The 15,320-nt window shown below is 44.4% G+C and overlaps 1 long non-coding RNA gene across 1 annotated transcript; it reads right to left on the reverse strand.

Moving 5' to 3' along the window:
* Positions 1 to 7,417: 7,417 nt before the first annotated feature.
* Positions 7,418 to 8,432, reverse strand: LOC117726354. Its single transcript, XR_004608990.1, has 2 exons — positions 7,946 to 8,432; positions 7,418 to 7,741 (listed from the first exon to the last, which is right to left on the reverse strand). It is a non-coding gene; the product is annotated as an uncharacterized LOC117726354 (long non-coding RNA).
* Between the last annotated feature and the right edge of the window lie 6,888 nt (positions 8,433 to 15,320).

Genomic DNA, 15,320 nt, shown 5'->3' on the forward strand with positions numbered 1-15,320 from the left:
AGCCTCCTTTCTAGATGGGCTCTGAAGTTCTTGCCTAGCGCATAAGAAGCTGAAATTAAGTATTGAAGCAGAGAGAGACGGTTTTGAAGTGCAGGAAACGCCTCTTTGCGTTTCTCCCTCTGACTGTAGGTAGGGGGTTAAGTGGGTATATTAGGCAAAGATCAAAAAGATTATTATGATGTACTGTGAAGTTGCACTTGAGACGAAAAAATGCCCCATGGTAATGCGTCATTATTGCAAACAGACATTACCGCTGCACAGAGCGAGTTATAATTTTTTTGGTCTTGGATGTTTTCAGCCTCCTAATAAATTGTGTTTTTAACAGCTATAGCCCAGCAGAGCCTCACTTTCTTCACATATTTGCACGGCAATTGCAAATGTTATGCCAACGTGCTAACCGTATCAAGAGTTAACATGAAATATTCATAATAATGAGATCAGATGCATGCATTAATAATAGCAATATATTACCATTTCATTGACTTTATTTAATGTATAACAGAACTTTTCATGATGTATGACTTTACTCACTTTGGGTCCAGAGCTTAAAGGATACGTCTTGTGGTATTGTCTGTGGAGCCAAAAAAAACGGATATATATCTCATTCCTGCTTCTTCTGTGCCGTAGAGCGGCATTGTTGTCCAAAAATGTTTGAGAAAACGGCAGTTGTTGTACTGTTTAACACGATATTATGATCAGGATGAACACGGGCACTGTATTTTATTTTTAATCAATCCAAACCATCCTGTAAATATTCACCAGAGCACCAATTCTCTTTTTAATCCACTGCTGGAAATAATTACCGTCAGTAAGGAAATTATTTGACCCATTTTGGTCTTGAATACGAGTCAAAAGGTATTAAGATGGACTAACTGCTAACAAAAGTATTTTCAGGGGATTTGTTGACAACGACAAACATATAGAATATTTTTACAGCATGATCCATTAATGTACAACATTTTAGGAGTTTAAATCTCCGACTATTTTGTGATGCACTCATAGGAGTAATTTGGAACTCAAACTGAACCGAGCAGTTTTGTCGAAACATACATTAAAGGTGCGTTCGCCTTGACATATTTGATGGGAAATATATATTTTTTGAGGAATAATGAGCCAAAGTTGACAGCCTTGGGATTGTAGCGATCATGAGCTCAGGCGTGTGTGCTTCTGTATTCAACATGCCCACCTACATTTATATTAAACAAACCAACTTAGCGTCGACAAAGTTAATCGGTGAACTGTAGTGGGTCAAGTTTCCCCCTCAAGAGGGGGCCGGGCCATGACAACACAAAAGGCGCCATGAGGACGTCTCCGCTCCGCTGCACCCGTCGCTGACTGCAGGCACAATTGTTTTCCCTTTTCCGTCAGGCACATGATTTGTCTCGCCTGTCACTAATGCCGGCTCTGGAAGCAACGAAATGCACTTTGCTGCTCTCTAGTCAAGCATCAGGAACAAGGCCTTTCCAGGCTAACGGCATCCTGAGTGGGTGTCACTCTGGCGGCGAAGGCTCAGAAAAGTGCGACAGCAAAAAGCAGCAATTCATTATTGAGGAAATGTTGAAGGTCTTTGTTTGTCCTTTCACCTGCTTCTCACTTGAGCCTCCCGCAGTATTTTTTTTGTACCGCTGCGTCCTCCGCTCGGGTTTCGCTCGACCCCTCCCTGCACTTTCCCCCCGTCTCTCCCTCCCACGGCGCTTATTTTCTGTCGCCTCTTTACATTTCTACTTCATATGCCAGGTGCTTATCAGCGTGCGCAACATAAGATAAGACTGGGGATTGTTTGAAGTGGCGAGATACCGGAGGTAATTTGGACATTCCAGGTCCCGCTTTGCCTGAGATAGAAAATTGGTGTTACACTTTTTGGAGGACAAATGCTTTGCTTACTTGCCACTTCCTGTTTGCAACTTTCCTGTGCTTTCCCAGCAATTACAATATTATCATAAGATAGAATCGAAAATGGTATTCTTTAATCAATTTTGAGAAATTTAAGTGTTAAGTTCCTGCCAGTTGGATGCGACAATGAATACCCATGAATCCCACTGCTTTTCTTGGAAATACCCGCCCTGCGTTGAAGTCAAGAAGCATATGATTGGCCAGGCGAGGAGGTGCCGGTGAGCTGATTTGTCAATGCCTAACCATGACCAATGGTTTTGCTTCTACTAGCTCCGCAGGGCGGGGCTTACCAAGAAAAAAAGAGAAAAGAGCGGGATTCATAATTACGCGTCTGTGCACTATGGAGCGGGAGCCCAGAGATGATTAGCTTAGCTTAGCGTAGCATGAAGCATTGGAAGCAAGGGGAAACGGCTGCACAAACCTCGCTATTCCTTTTAACACCAGTGTTCACACACTGTATTGACGTGCGATTATCCCTGTTATTTAATTTATACACATTGGCCATCTTTTCTAACCCTTTCTCAGTTGATCGATGCCTGCAAACCAATTCAGCCAAGGCAGCGCCGATCGTAAAAAGGTGCTGTCACAAGACACCAAGCTCACGGCCAGGCTGCAAATGGTGCGCATTCCACTTCGAAATCCTCTTTCGGGTGCCGCCACAACGGGGAACATCTTTCCAATCTTCGCTTGAGTGCCATCCTGCTCTTATCTAACTCAGAGAGCGATAGCAAATGCGGCAACAGGGCCATGCATAAAAGATGAGTCATGAAATAATGTGAAAGTGCATATGAATGAGTGCGCAAGTGCATGTCTGTGAGCCGATGTGTGCGCTTGTTGCAATGGACAGGAAGAAGGCTGCTGTCTTTATCTCCTCCTTTTGTCGTTCTTTCTCTATCTGTTCTGTACCTCCGTGTCACGGGGATCAAAGAAGAAAATATAAAATGGCAAAAAAACATCCAGAGACTTCCTGTCAATCTTTCCGTGTTTCAAAAGGTGGCGAGGTCGCGCAGGGGCCTCATAAAAGCCTGAACGAGGTTTTGTTTGCAAGACACGGCGAGAGAGAGAGCGTCGGTTCAGCTTTTCTCTCTACTTTTTTTTTTTTTTTTTTTTCCCAAGAGGGAACACAGGGTGAAAGTACAGACAAGGTGAATTGGAGATGAGATATAGCCAACTCAAGAGAACTGCAAACAAACACACACACACACACACGCACACACACATCGGAATGTTTGTGTCCCCTGTGTGTGTGTGTGTGTGTGTGTGTGTGTGTGTGTGTAGATAATTATGCATCTTCCTGAACCACAGAGGAGGGGTGAGGATGACAGATTTCTCTCCCCTTGACTTGACGGCTTCCGGTCTCTGTGTGGGCCGATAACACGGGAGCTTGCTAATTAATTACCTATTGATGCTTTTACCGTTTGGTGTGTGCGTTCATAACAGTCACACACCCGTCAGCAGAGGGTGTGTGTGTGTGTGTGCTGGGGGGGGGGGGGGGGGGGGGGGGGGGGGGGTTGCTCTGGGGACACCGTTGAAAAGTAAGCTTCATTCTGCAACAGCTCGACCATCTGCTAAAATAGCAATATCTCCTCATAACACTATTGATAATAAATCATTCATAGGTTCTGACATTTTTGCATTTGGAAAAAAGGCACAAGAGGTTTGAAAAAAATTCAATCATGCGATACTAATTCTAGAGAAAATGTCACTCGAACAAAAATTAGGTTTCTCTAATGAATAAATGAAAGACTTAAGTTCAATTTAAAAGTTTAGACATTGACAATTATTTAGCCCAGAATGTTATTTTTATATCGAATGAATTTGTTATTAAAAGTGAGACTATTTTTCTGGTTTTCAATATAAAAATAATTTCCTTTTTACACTTAAAGATAATTACTTCTTTCCCCTAGTGGAACAATGCGCCTCTTCCAATACGTTCATGCTGGTAAATTCCTTTCAACGAGCAAGCTGCACGAGGAGAGACTATGACCCGTAAATGTTAAAGGCTGGATGTAAAATGACTATTATTTTGAATAAAAACAGAAACAGGACCCCTAATAATACAGTGAGTTGTTAGAGGTAATCTGCACACATTTCTCATCATAGCAGCAAGATCACAGGTACGATTAATAACCTCCCCAACGGCTCTATCAAGGTTTTACTCGTTCAGATGCCTTTCTGTTGTTGGCTCGCTGACGAGCTTTCGCACTAAACGCGGCCTTCTCCGAAGCCAAGTGCCTGCTGTGACGAGTCTATTGTGTGAAGACAAAACTGAAAAGCTCTTGTTCGGAAGCCAAAAACCAAAGTCAATACGCGTTTAGTTCTATTTGATGGAGAAACTCGACACTTCTGCCATTTACGGGGAGAAACTGCAACAAAGACGTCGAGAAAAAACAAACAACGCGTGAGCTTTTTAAAATTTATTTTATTTACCAGGAAGGATAAGAAAGCTAAAGGCTGATTTGAGAGCGAGTCGTCACAGAAAGTTCCTTGGCAGTGTCTGGTGCCTCTTCTGCTTCCACGTTATAATTAAAGTGACAAACCTAAACCATTACGGGGAGGACAGGCAGCCTCTGTGGGGCCTCCGCTACATTGCATTTCAACTTCCGTACCGCCCGGTTGGGTTTCAGGGGAAATGGGCTGACATGCTTCATCTGTTCGAGCTACACAGTCACACCAGGAATCCTCGGCGTTTCCAGGAAATATAGACAACATTTTGAGAATCTCCTAATGTTTTTTTTTTAGAGTTCCTAAAAAACCCTGGACCCTTGACTCTTCGCTCCACCTGGTCGGCAGTGAAGAGATGATACAACGTGGGATAAAGGGGATCAACTAAACCCCTCAAACTGCTGAATTCTTTATGGACTAGATATAGGAGTGAAGCTATGAGAGTCCGACTATAGATGAAAGCATGACCTTCTTTTAAATCTGCAGAGGATAACAATGTGTTGATGTTTGAATTGATTCTCAGGTGGCAAAGTGGATTAATGTCTCTACCTGCGGACGTCGCTTGGGCATCTAAGTGCCCCCTTTAAGGGTTTAGGCCTCTGGCTTTAAAGGTACAGGATGCAAAGGGAGAATTATTGCTTTTCGCAGTCTTGTGACACGGTTTGATGTTGCATGGGGATCGAACTCATGTCACACATACAGATGATTGAATTGACCGGAGATGCTCCGAGCACAATGCCCTTCCTCTTCGTTCATTAACCTGAATACATAATCCTTTTGTCATGTTTGGGGTATTTTGGTTTATTTTTTAGGCTGGTCATTCATCAGGTAGAAGACGGGCTGTGTTACTATATAGATATGTGTGTTTGTATATTGAGATTTCTAGTAATTCATTTAGTTTTCTATACATTTTATGACACTTGTTCCTCAAATCTTCCTGTGATATAAAGGTTGGAAATCACACGAAACAACACGGTGTTACATAGAATTAACCCGACGACTATCATTATGTTGATAAATCTATTGTGTCGACAGAGTCGAGAAGACGGGGTTGGAACGAATGACGAGTTTATAATGGTATGATTAGTAAAGTCAACATTACATTATCCGAACTGCTTATCCTATTCAGGGTTGCGGGGAAGCTGGAGCAACAAACTGAGAGTAAGTAAATTATTATTTGGTTACGGTATTTGTTTTTAACGATTCATATCGTTTTTGTTGTTGTGTTTACAGCTTGTTCTGCTGCCCCCAAGTGGTGAACAATAAATTAATACAGCTTTAAATGTACTACACATATTAAAAACATGTAGTTAGTTCATTGCCATATTCATAATATGCATCAGATGTGAAGATAATTACAATAAGTTATGCACAATATTGGATTTCTGTTGATATGTGTCTATTTTCTTTGGCCGATTGATGACAATCTAATAACAGAAAACATTATATTATTATACCTATACTGTTCTTGTGACGGCGCAGTTTCAGATGCTTTTCAAAATGAACACATTCAATAAGCAACTTGGGTTTCGTGTTAACATGACTTATTTCACACGCTCAAACTAAACTGGAAAACTCCTTCTACTTCAGGCTCGGTCGAGGGACGACTCCCCTGAGACATTCCTGAAAATAGGCACAACCGGGGCAAATCTGACCTATTTCACAACTTTTAAAACAATGTAATCTCTGTAATTAAATGTGTAGTGTTGAAGGAATGCAATTTGGCTCTTTCCTCGCATGACCGACGGCGAGTGATCGTTTGCAAATTGCAACTTTGCTATCGTTAGGCGAGCCAATCGGCACAGCCCAACCTGCAGAATCATACAATTAGGACAGAGACGTGTGTGTGTGTGTGTGTGTGTGTCTTGGGGCTTTTGAAAGAATAGAAAAAAGAAATCAGGTGGCAAGTTTTTGTCTTCTCCTTTCAAGTGGGTTCTGAACCACTGTGGGTCCACGTGAATTACGGACTGACTGTGAACTTGCCCAAACACCTGCACCAGCCCCCCCCCCACTGGGCTGTGGGTCGATCAATAAACACCCCAGCGGCCCGTCATATGGGAGGAAAGGTTTCATTTTAAGGGTTCATCTGGCAATTATGATGTTGTCTAATTCCAATATGACACGAACATCGTGTACACAATGCACTAAATAGCGTGTGTGCTATCATCTGAAACTGTATTTTAAGCCCCTGCACCTTTTCTCGCCTCTCCGGGAGAAGCCGACGGCTCATCTCGCTGAGTCATATAATCCACAGAGATTATCCAGAGTCGTATAAAGAATCAGTTTCAGAGCCGCGACCCCATCTGGCTTCGGAGCAGTGTGGCACCAATAGGGACGGTTAAATGGTCTCGGAGACTCCGAAAGTTAGCGAAGTGACGCCGCGGCCATTTTGTCTTCCATCCTCCAACCTGCTCACCCCAATTTTTGAGAACTGTTTGTCCCCGTGAGAAACCCATTACTGGTCTTCACTGGGATCACCTGCCAGTGACTGTGGTTCGCACTGAGCTGGGAGATCCCAAGGGCCGCTCTTTTAAGAAAAAGGGTCCGGGTGGTGAGGAGATATATAGTTATATATATATATATATATATATATATCATTCATCCCTAATTCTTCAGTCTTGGGATTCGAACTGGCAACCACCCCGTTAGTTGGCAGTGAGAGTCCATGTTGTTTACACAAGTTGCTCGCACTCATCACAGTCATTACAGCCTGAGGATGGTTATAAAATCAAGCAACAGCCCAAACTACAAAGTGTGTGAGGAGCAGCAAACGGGTCTCGCTGTGCAATGGTGTGTGTGTGTGTGTGTGTGTGTGTGTGTGTGTGTGTGTGTGTGTGTGTGTGTGTGTGTGTGTGTGTGTGTGGCAGTTAGAGGGTGAACGTGTGAGCGAGCTCCTCCAATGAGGAGAATGCGTGTCTTGCTCACGCTCCGCTGAAGCATGAAAAACATTGTCGACGGGCCGGCCGGCAGCCAAATAAACACACACACACACACACACACTTTAACCTGAAGACGTGACCTCTACAGATCGTGCATCTTGTATCTTAAAGATTTATGGTGCTAAATTAAGTGAGTTAAGTGATTAATTGAGTTGTTTTAATGATATGAATCAATATCACAATATTAATGGCTACCGGCTTTGAAAACAAGATGTTTATCCTGAATATATGATTTTTGTTCGATTGATTGATTTACCCCAATTGCCCAACCTGTTTGGGGTGTCTAAGACAACAACAGTCAAGATAATGATGTATATCTATCTGACAAATTCGTTCCCTTTCTAGCTCAAAGCTTAGAAATAGAATCCTCAAAAATAAATGAGTCGAAAGATCAACAGGATGAAGTTTCTGGCGTGTTTCCCATGATACAGCAAGAAAACGTGAAGTAGCCATGCTGCCATCTGCTGGTGGAAGACACACACACACACGCACGCACACACACACACACGCGCACACACACACACACACGCACACAATTAATAAGCAGGAGTAGATCAGATACAAAAATATATATACAGCTTACACAAACTCAAAAGACCCCTGCAAGAAGCTCATGCCATCATGTCAGAAGTCGACTTCTGCTGTGTCAACCAAGTACACGCGCACACCTTCCTCCTCCGCCAGCGTCACGCGCACCATAGTTCGTTCCTCTGCCATTGATCTCGGTCCTCTCGCTGCGTCAGCGCGGCTCGAGCCGTCAGCCGCTGATTGAAGATACATTTCCCGGCCGCGGCACCGCCTCGGGCCGCCTCCGGCTTAATCCACTTATGGCTTCCTAATTACTGGAGTGTGTCAGAAGAAGAAGAAGAAGAAGAAAAAAAAGAAAGAAAGTGGAACGCGGCACAACTCAATTCCTCCCCCCCCCCGCACTGAAACACAACTAATGACACGCGCCACGCGCCCCCCGGGCCCTTCGCCTGTGGGCAGCCCCGTGATGTGACTTCCAATGAGGTTCCAAGGACGAGCCTCCAGAATGGGATAGATATGCAGCCCCCCGCCCCCCAATGTGGGCAAACAACGGGGCGTTGATCACATCAGCGGGGAGGGGAGGTGTGGTGAAACAAACACACCCCCGTGGCACAAAATCGATGAATTGCGCCGCGCGCGCTTATCCGGCGTCCACACGGCGACCCGGGCGGGGACACGGCCAGCAGAGAGTCGGGGGGGGAGGGGAGGGGGGAGGGGCGGAGGTCTTTCACTCAATTCAATCAGCCGCTCACTCAAACCATTTCCCTTCTTGTGGCGAGACGCTGGGAGACTCGGGCCCGCGTGCCGACATCAAAGGGTGACGTATTGATTCCTCAAGACTGACTTTACTTTACTAGACGAGGGGAATCCTCCATTAAGCTTTAGTCCAAAAGCACGGCGCCTCGCTGAGCGGGGGGGTTGGGGGGGGGCAAACAGGAAGTGGGTGGGGGGGCAAACAGGAAGTGAATGGTGGAACATCAAAAACAATGTTGTGTGTTTTTAAGGGGACATCTGTTCATTTACTCTGCCTCCCTTCCCGGGAAAAACAAAACGAAACCTCGGGGGAAAAAAAAACTAAACCAAACCTGAAAGCCTGTTTTTTAGCTAATAGCTGCTTGTTGAAGCTCTCTAACTGAGGTTAGCTATTAAAAGACAGTTGCCATTTTAAGGTGAGGTAGAAAAGATCATGTCTGTAAAGAGACCCATCCTGGACTTGATCTGACTAAACAGTAGGCCTCAGTAAATGACCTACAGGTGGGAACATGTGGCTTGAGTAATTAAAAGATAAAGTCCACACCAAAATAAAAAATACATGTTTTTTTCCTGATGTTAGACTTTGGATTATCCTAAATAAACAAATGGTGATTTCTGGAAACATTGCTGTTAAGCCGAGTGCCATAGAGTCCTATATATTATATTCGAGAGGAGACGGATAACTCTGACATTGATAAATAGCACTACAGGTGGGAGGAATAATTTTAGGTCGAACCGTCCCTTTAAGAATTTTTTATTTTTTTTTACAAAAGCTTGCAGAAAATCAACGATCCACCATCTTGCTACTTCTTTACCTGGGTTTTGTGCATTACGCAACGCTTCATGGTTTCCCCCAATGAACTGGTGGAAACCAGTTCAAGAGCCAGAGCTAATGTGGTGGAAAGGGGATCTGAGAGGCCGTGCTTTGAACTAAACGCTAACATCAGCATATTAAAGGTTTACCATGCTCCCTTATCTTTAGTCGACATTTTGACCTGACGATGCCACCAGATTAAATATTAAGGGATCACCCCAGAGCCACACCAGAAATACACGCCTGTATAAGATGCACATTGTTTTCATTTTGGTGAATCTGTGTATTGGGTAATGTGCCATGGTGAAAATGTGCTGATTTATTGTAAAATGCTTGTACAACAACTAGTGACAGATGTAGCCAGCTTCACACACACACACACACACACACACACACACACCGTGAAAGGATTTTTTTAATGCCGCGTTGAGTTCAATCAAACTCCCTAATTGAGTTTTCTCCCTCCTACACGAGACCAAGCAACACGACTGCAGGTTAATTGGCGGTTGTCGAGCCCGCGAGGGGGAAAAAGCTTTTCCGCTGCCGGGTTTTGGAAATCCGTCATCATTTCTTTCTTTCTTGTTTTGTATTCGCAGGGAGGAGGTTTGTGGGTCAATTTGTGCTCAGGCAGACCCTCGCTCAAGTGCATTTTAGGATGAGCAAACATGTTCTATGAATAACTCGGCTCCTCTTCAAATGCAACAACAACAAAAAAACATGAAAGTATACCAACGGGTTTTAATGAGTTTTTACAGCTCCAGCAGTCACAGAACAGGACACACACCATCAACTAGGGCTATTTAAACTGGCATAATTCACAGTTTGATGAGACACTCTTCAAATATGAATTATGGATTCAGACACATGGCCCTCAAAACAGCTAGTTTATCATTAGCTGGGTCTCCTCTTTTGTTTTCGACCCTGTTTGGTGTTTGGATTTTAAATCTGATCCATACCCGTTCCTGCATATAAAACATATGTAAGTGAGCTGCTTCGGGGACTCCATAATTTTACAGCTCGGACTGGAAGTTGTCATAAAACCAGAAGGCAACCAGTGTAATCTTGACAATGTCAGACTTCTGAGGGATGAAGATGGATTCAATTAAGAGAACACAGAACACCTCCGTCAAACAATCTATGGATAATATTTCAAATATACGTCCAAATATATATTTGGGAAAAAATCATTATTCCAGTGTGCAGATTTTATTAAAATAAATGTTATTTGCGTCTTAATTTCAAATTCACATTTTCATAATTTCAGTTATTTGACAAAATTCATTATTTTTTTTATAATATCAACATATTAGGAAGAAAGTACATTTTAAGGCTCATTGAAACTATGATGTACTTAGTTGTTTGCTCTATTTGTGTGTTTGTGTGTACTATATTACACACACACACAGGGAGTTTTTCCTGATTCGATGTGAGGTCCTGGGACAGGGATGTCGTATGTGTACAGATTGTAAAGCCCTCTGAGGCAAATTTGTAATTTGTGATATTGGGCTATACAAAATAAACTGAATTGAAAATTGAATTGAATTGAATTATATTCATATACGACAGTTTAGGAAAGTAATATGTATTATGCATTATAATGATTGCTATTACATAAAGTCTAGTTTTAAAAGGACACAAATACATATTTATGGTAAGCGTCATCTACATCTGGAAGCTACGGTTACATATTTATATTTCAATACTGTCTTGTTTCTTGCACACACACACACACGCACACGCACACATCATCTCCTGCACACTGCTTATGAGATTATGATGGAGCTGTGTGGGTGGGGCTGACTCATGCCAGGAACATTAATCAGAGCTGTGTCAACATCAAGATGTTGTGACATCAGCAGCATCTTCCAGCGGCGGAAAAACTCAAATGTGTGAAAGTGACACCATCTGAATCCAAACAGCGTCTCAAAAACACCCAAAGCGCTTCTGGCCTCAGTGATGATATTACAGCACAGGAAATCGGGTCTAATTGGGAAGCACCCGGATGCAGCGCTGCAGAGTCGTCGCTAGAGGGCGCTGAGAGGACGGAGGAGACGTCTCATCGCGGAGGTACAGCCGACAAGCGGTGCTCTTCAGGAGCACTTTGAAAGATGTCCAACAACATATTGTATTTCTTATTAAACCAAGTGGAAGAAATGGGAAGATTCCCTTTGTGTCACCGTGTCGGAGCGAGGCAGAATCAATTTTAAAAAAAAAAGAATTGAAAAAGAAAAAAGGAACATTTGGACCACAGTGAGAAAGCATTGAGAAGAATAATTAGAATAAGTAGAAGCTGTTGCTCTGGTGAGAGAAGTCAGATGCAGAACAGCCAGAGTTCGATTAAACGCACAGTTAAATTGGATAATGTGCACGCGCCACATAAAGCCCATTAAGTGGGTTCACTCCGACACTGTTTACTGTTGTGAGTCGGCTCCTCCCCCCTCTCTCCCCCCTCTCTCCCCCCGTTAGATCACACTCTGCTTCTGCTTAACAAGCCTGACAGCAATTTCCGGATACAAAGATGAGGCGGCCGCGCGTGCGCGACTGTGTGTGTGTGTGATGATACATAATGAAAAGCTACTTTTCTGGCATAAAACAAGTGGGAACAAAAATTATTTCGAGAGAGAGAGAGACTGATAATTGAGGCTGCTATTGATTATGTGCTTTGCCTCACAAAGATTTTTTCCCCCCCTTTGTAATTAGGCATCGGATTCCTCTGCCTCTAAATGACCATTTACAGGATCACACGATGAGTACTGAAGCCCTGCGAGCCCACGCTCACACTTCCCATTCACAACTCCATCTCTCAGGACGGCAGTAAGTCACCGTGGTTTAGAGCTAAAAGATGGACGCTCAAAACGCTCCTCTTCCCCTTCAAAGCCTCCTCGGAGCAGGTGGTCGAGGTCAGGTGATGTCCAGAGAAAACGCTCCCGCACGACAAACAAAACAATAATTTGTGTGCCACCGTGTTATGAATAAAAGAGTGATTCATTCACAGTGAGAGCAGCAGAAGGCCTGCTGCCCACGGACAGGCTGAGTAAGTGGATGATTGGGGGAGGGGGGGGGGGGGCAGTTGACTCAGACAGGAATACAACAGGAGCTGCTTCGAAAACTGAACATCCCAGTTTGACCAAGCGTGGCTTAAAAATACAGAAATCTATTAGTTATTTTCCTCCGTAGATCAATTAATTCACATGATTGAATACAACGAAAAGAAATATATCAAGTAAAATTAATTAAAAAACTATTGTTTTCGTCCAGAAGGCCAAAGGGGCCTTCGCCCCGCCAGATATCCACCTCAGCCGATGGCCCCTCGGGACCCTTCATCGGACAAGGGCAACGAAGAACCGGCTTTTCTTTAGCCCACTTGATCCATCACGGCCTCTGCATTCGGAGAGTTTATGCTTCTGTAACACTTTATTGTCGGCCACAGTTTCAGTTGAAAGGAGCTCATGTGACATAGTGGGCACGCGGGAATGTTAAGAAGGTGGAAATGCACCGTTTAATCCCAAATACCCTTATCAAAGCCTACAGGGTGGCTCCAACTGGGCCATTGTTCAGAGAGAGAGAGAGAGAGACTCAGTGTGCCCGTAACTTGTTATAAATAAGAGAAGCATTTCAGGTACACAGTGAAGAGGAACGTACAGTGTACACAGGCCCTGGGTGTGAATGATGTCATGTAGTGTTATGAGTGGTCGACAGACTAGACAAGTCCCTCTCATGTTACGGTGATTTTTTCTTTTCCTTCTCCGATCGTGTCTTTTGAAGATCTTTACGAGGCCCTCGGAGCTGTAAGTCGCCCGATAATCAGACCCACGTCATTATCCTGTTTGACAGCGGATCCATGCGAGCCAATTTATGTCCGTAAGGCCTTGTTGATTTCCCCTGACTAAAAGAACCTGACATCTGAAAAGCACAACAAGGACCTGTTACGATTTAAATGGTGTCTTCCGTTTGTTTCTTCTGCAGCCGACTTTGCAACAGAGGAAAAAGGCAATTTGAATTGCTAAAGTTAAAAAAAAAAAAAAATATCAATCTAGATAGAGGCCTAAAACGGTGCGGTTATTTAACATTTGTTTTATAAAGCAAAAGAAATGTAACAAAGGTCAGAGCAAACCTTTTTTTCATCATCTCACCACACCTCAGTCGGATCTTGTGACGCTCCTGGCCCCCCAGGCTGAAAAAAAACCCACTGATGTAGACAGTAAGACACATTCACAAGTCAACACAGGCATGAGGGCAATTAAAACTATATCACATGAGCACAGAAAAGGGACAGGCAAGTCTGAGAAAGTTATGAAACGCGTGGGGTTCATAAGGGCAGCCGTTCCAGCTGTGGAGCCATTTGAAGCCCATTGGGCCTCACGTCGCTTTCTGCTCCAGCACATCGATCCAGCCCTGAAATAACAAGCATATTTATGACAAAAGGTTCCAACGGACGACCGGCGTCACTCCGAGTGGTCTGAAACAGCCACTTGACGAAGACACAGCGTCTCCGGGTGAAACACCCACGCCGACGTGCTCCAAGACCGACCCGCCGCCGCCGCCGCCACTCGGACACCTAGAAACATCAGGAGCTATTTATAACTACTCCATCCCGTCACTATGAAGGAATATCTCTCCGTTTTGCTTCTCTCCCCCCGTCCCCCCCCCCCCATCCCTGCTCACTGTTGCCATGGAGCTCGGAATCAATGACATCACCACGAGAGAGTGTGTGTATACGCTGTTGCTTACGTGTGTGTGCGTGTGTGGAGATGAAAGCTGGAATCTGCACACTGAATGAACGCGGCCAGCAAATATCAGGTGACCAGCAGAAGCACAGGCATCCAGCTGGAGCACGCGCACACACACACACACACACACACACACACACACACACACACACACACACACACACACACACACACACACACACACAGCCTTTCCACCCACCAGCCCACTCACAGCCGATCTGTCACACACTCACACGTGTGAATGGCAAAAAAAAAAAGAAGAAGCAAATTAATAAACGATAAAGACTGGACTTTTCAAAATGGGTGCCCCGTCACGTCGTGACACAACACCCATCTCATCGGTGACTACACAGAGCGCACTAATGCACTAATAACTCAGGAGACTACATGTGAGACTACATATTTAACTTTCGTGACCCTTGACATGTCTCAGACAGGCCGACATTAAACATTACTTCCAGGGCGAGAGAGGCCACTTCCCAGTGTGCGTCCAAAGCAGCAGAACAGAGGAATTGTGTGGACGAGCAATGCGATAAAAGAGTCAACCCTAAATAATCAGCGTACCGGCCGGGCGGACACGGAGCACTGAGAGCCGACGCATGACGTCCAACTGTACCGTGAGATATCCGGCGCGTGGAAGAATGTGCAGCACAGTGTGTGTGAGTGTGAGTGTGTGTCTTTTGGTGTTAGCTGCAGAGCTCATAAGCCTGTCTTATCTCGGTTGCCAAATAACTGCTGCCCCCAGAGTGACTGAGAGGAGAGCAGACGGTAAACACAGCGATGGACCAACACTGGAATAATGCCTCCATTGTTCCATCTATTTACACCCTCCTCCCCTCTCCCTCTCCCTCACACACACACACACACGCACACACACACACACACACACACACACACCTCAAGTGTCACTGCGTTGCTTTTACACCGCCACCTTTCTGTCGAGCTGTGACAGGAGCTCAAACCTTGTGTGTGTGTGTGTGTGTGTGTGTGTGTGTGTGTGTGTGTGTGTGTGTGTCTGTACAGGAGTGTGACAGCACACAGGCAAAGCAGCAGCGTTGATGTGTGCAAACAACAAACACATGCAAAGTATTCGTGGCGCCCCAATCACTTACAATGTGGAATTATCTCACGGCAAGAGAGGCAAAGGTTTCTGAAACCTCTGTGCAACGTTGCATATCTAAATTGTGCTTTAAAGCTGCTTTAATCCAGAATTCTAGC

The sequence above is a fragment of the Cyclopterus lumpus genome, chromosome 23, assembly GCF_009769545.1.
Source record: "Cyclopterus lumpus isolate fCycLum1 chromosome 23, fCycLum1.pri, whole genome shotgun sequence".
Lineage (NCBI taxonomy): Eukaryota > Metazoa > Chordata > Actinopteri > Perciformes > Cyclopteridae > Cyclopterus > Cyclopterus lumpus.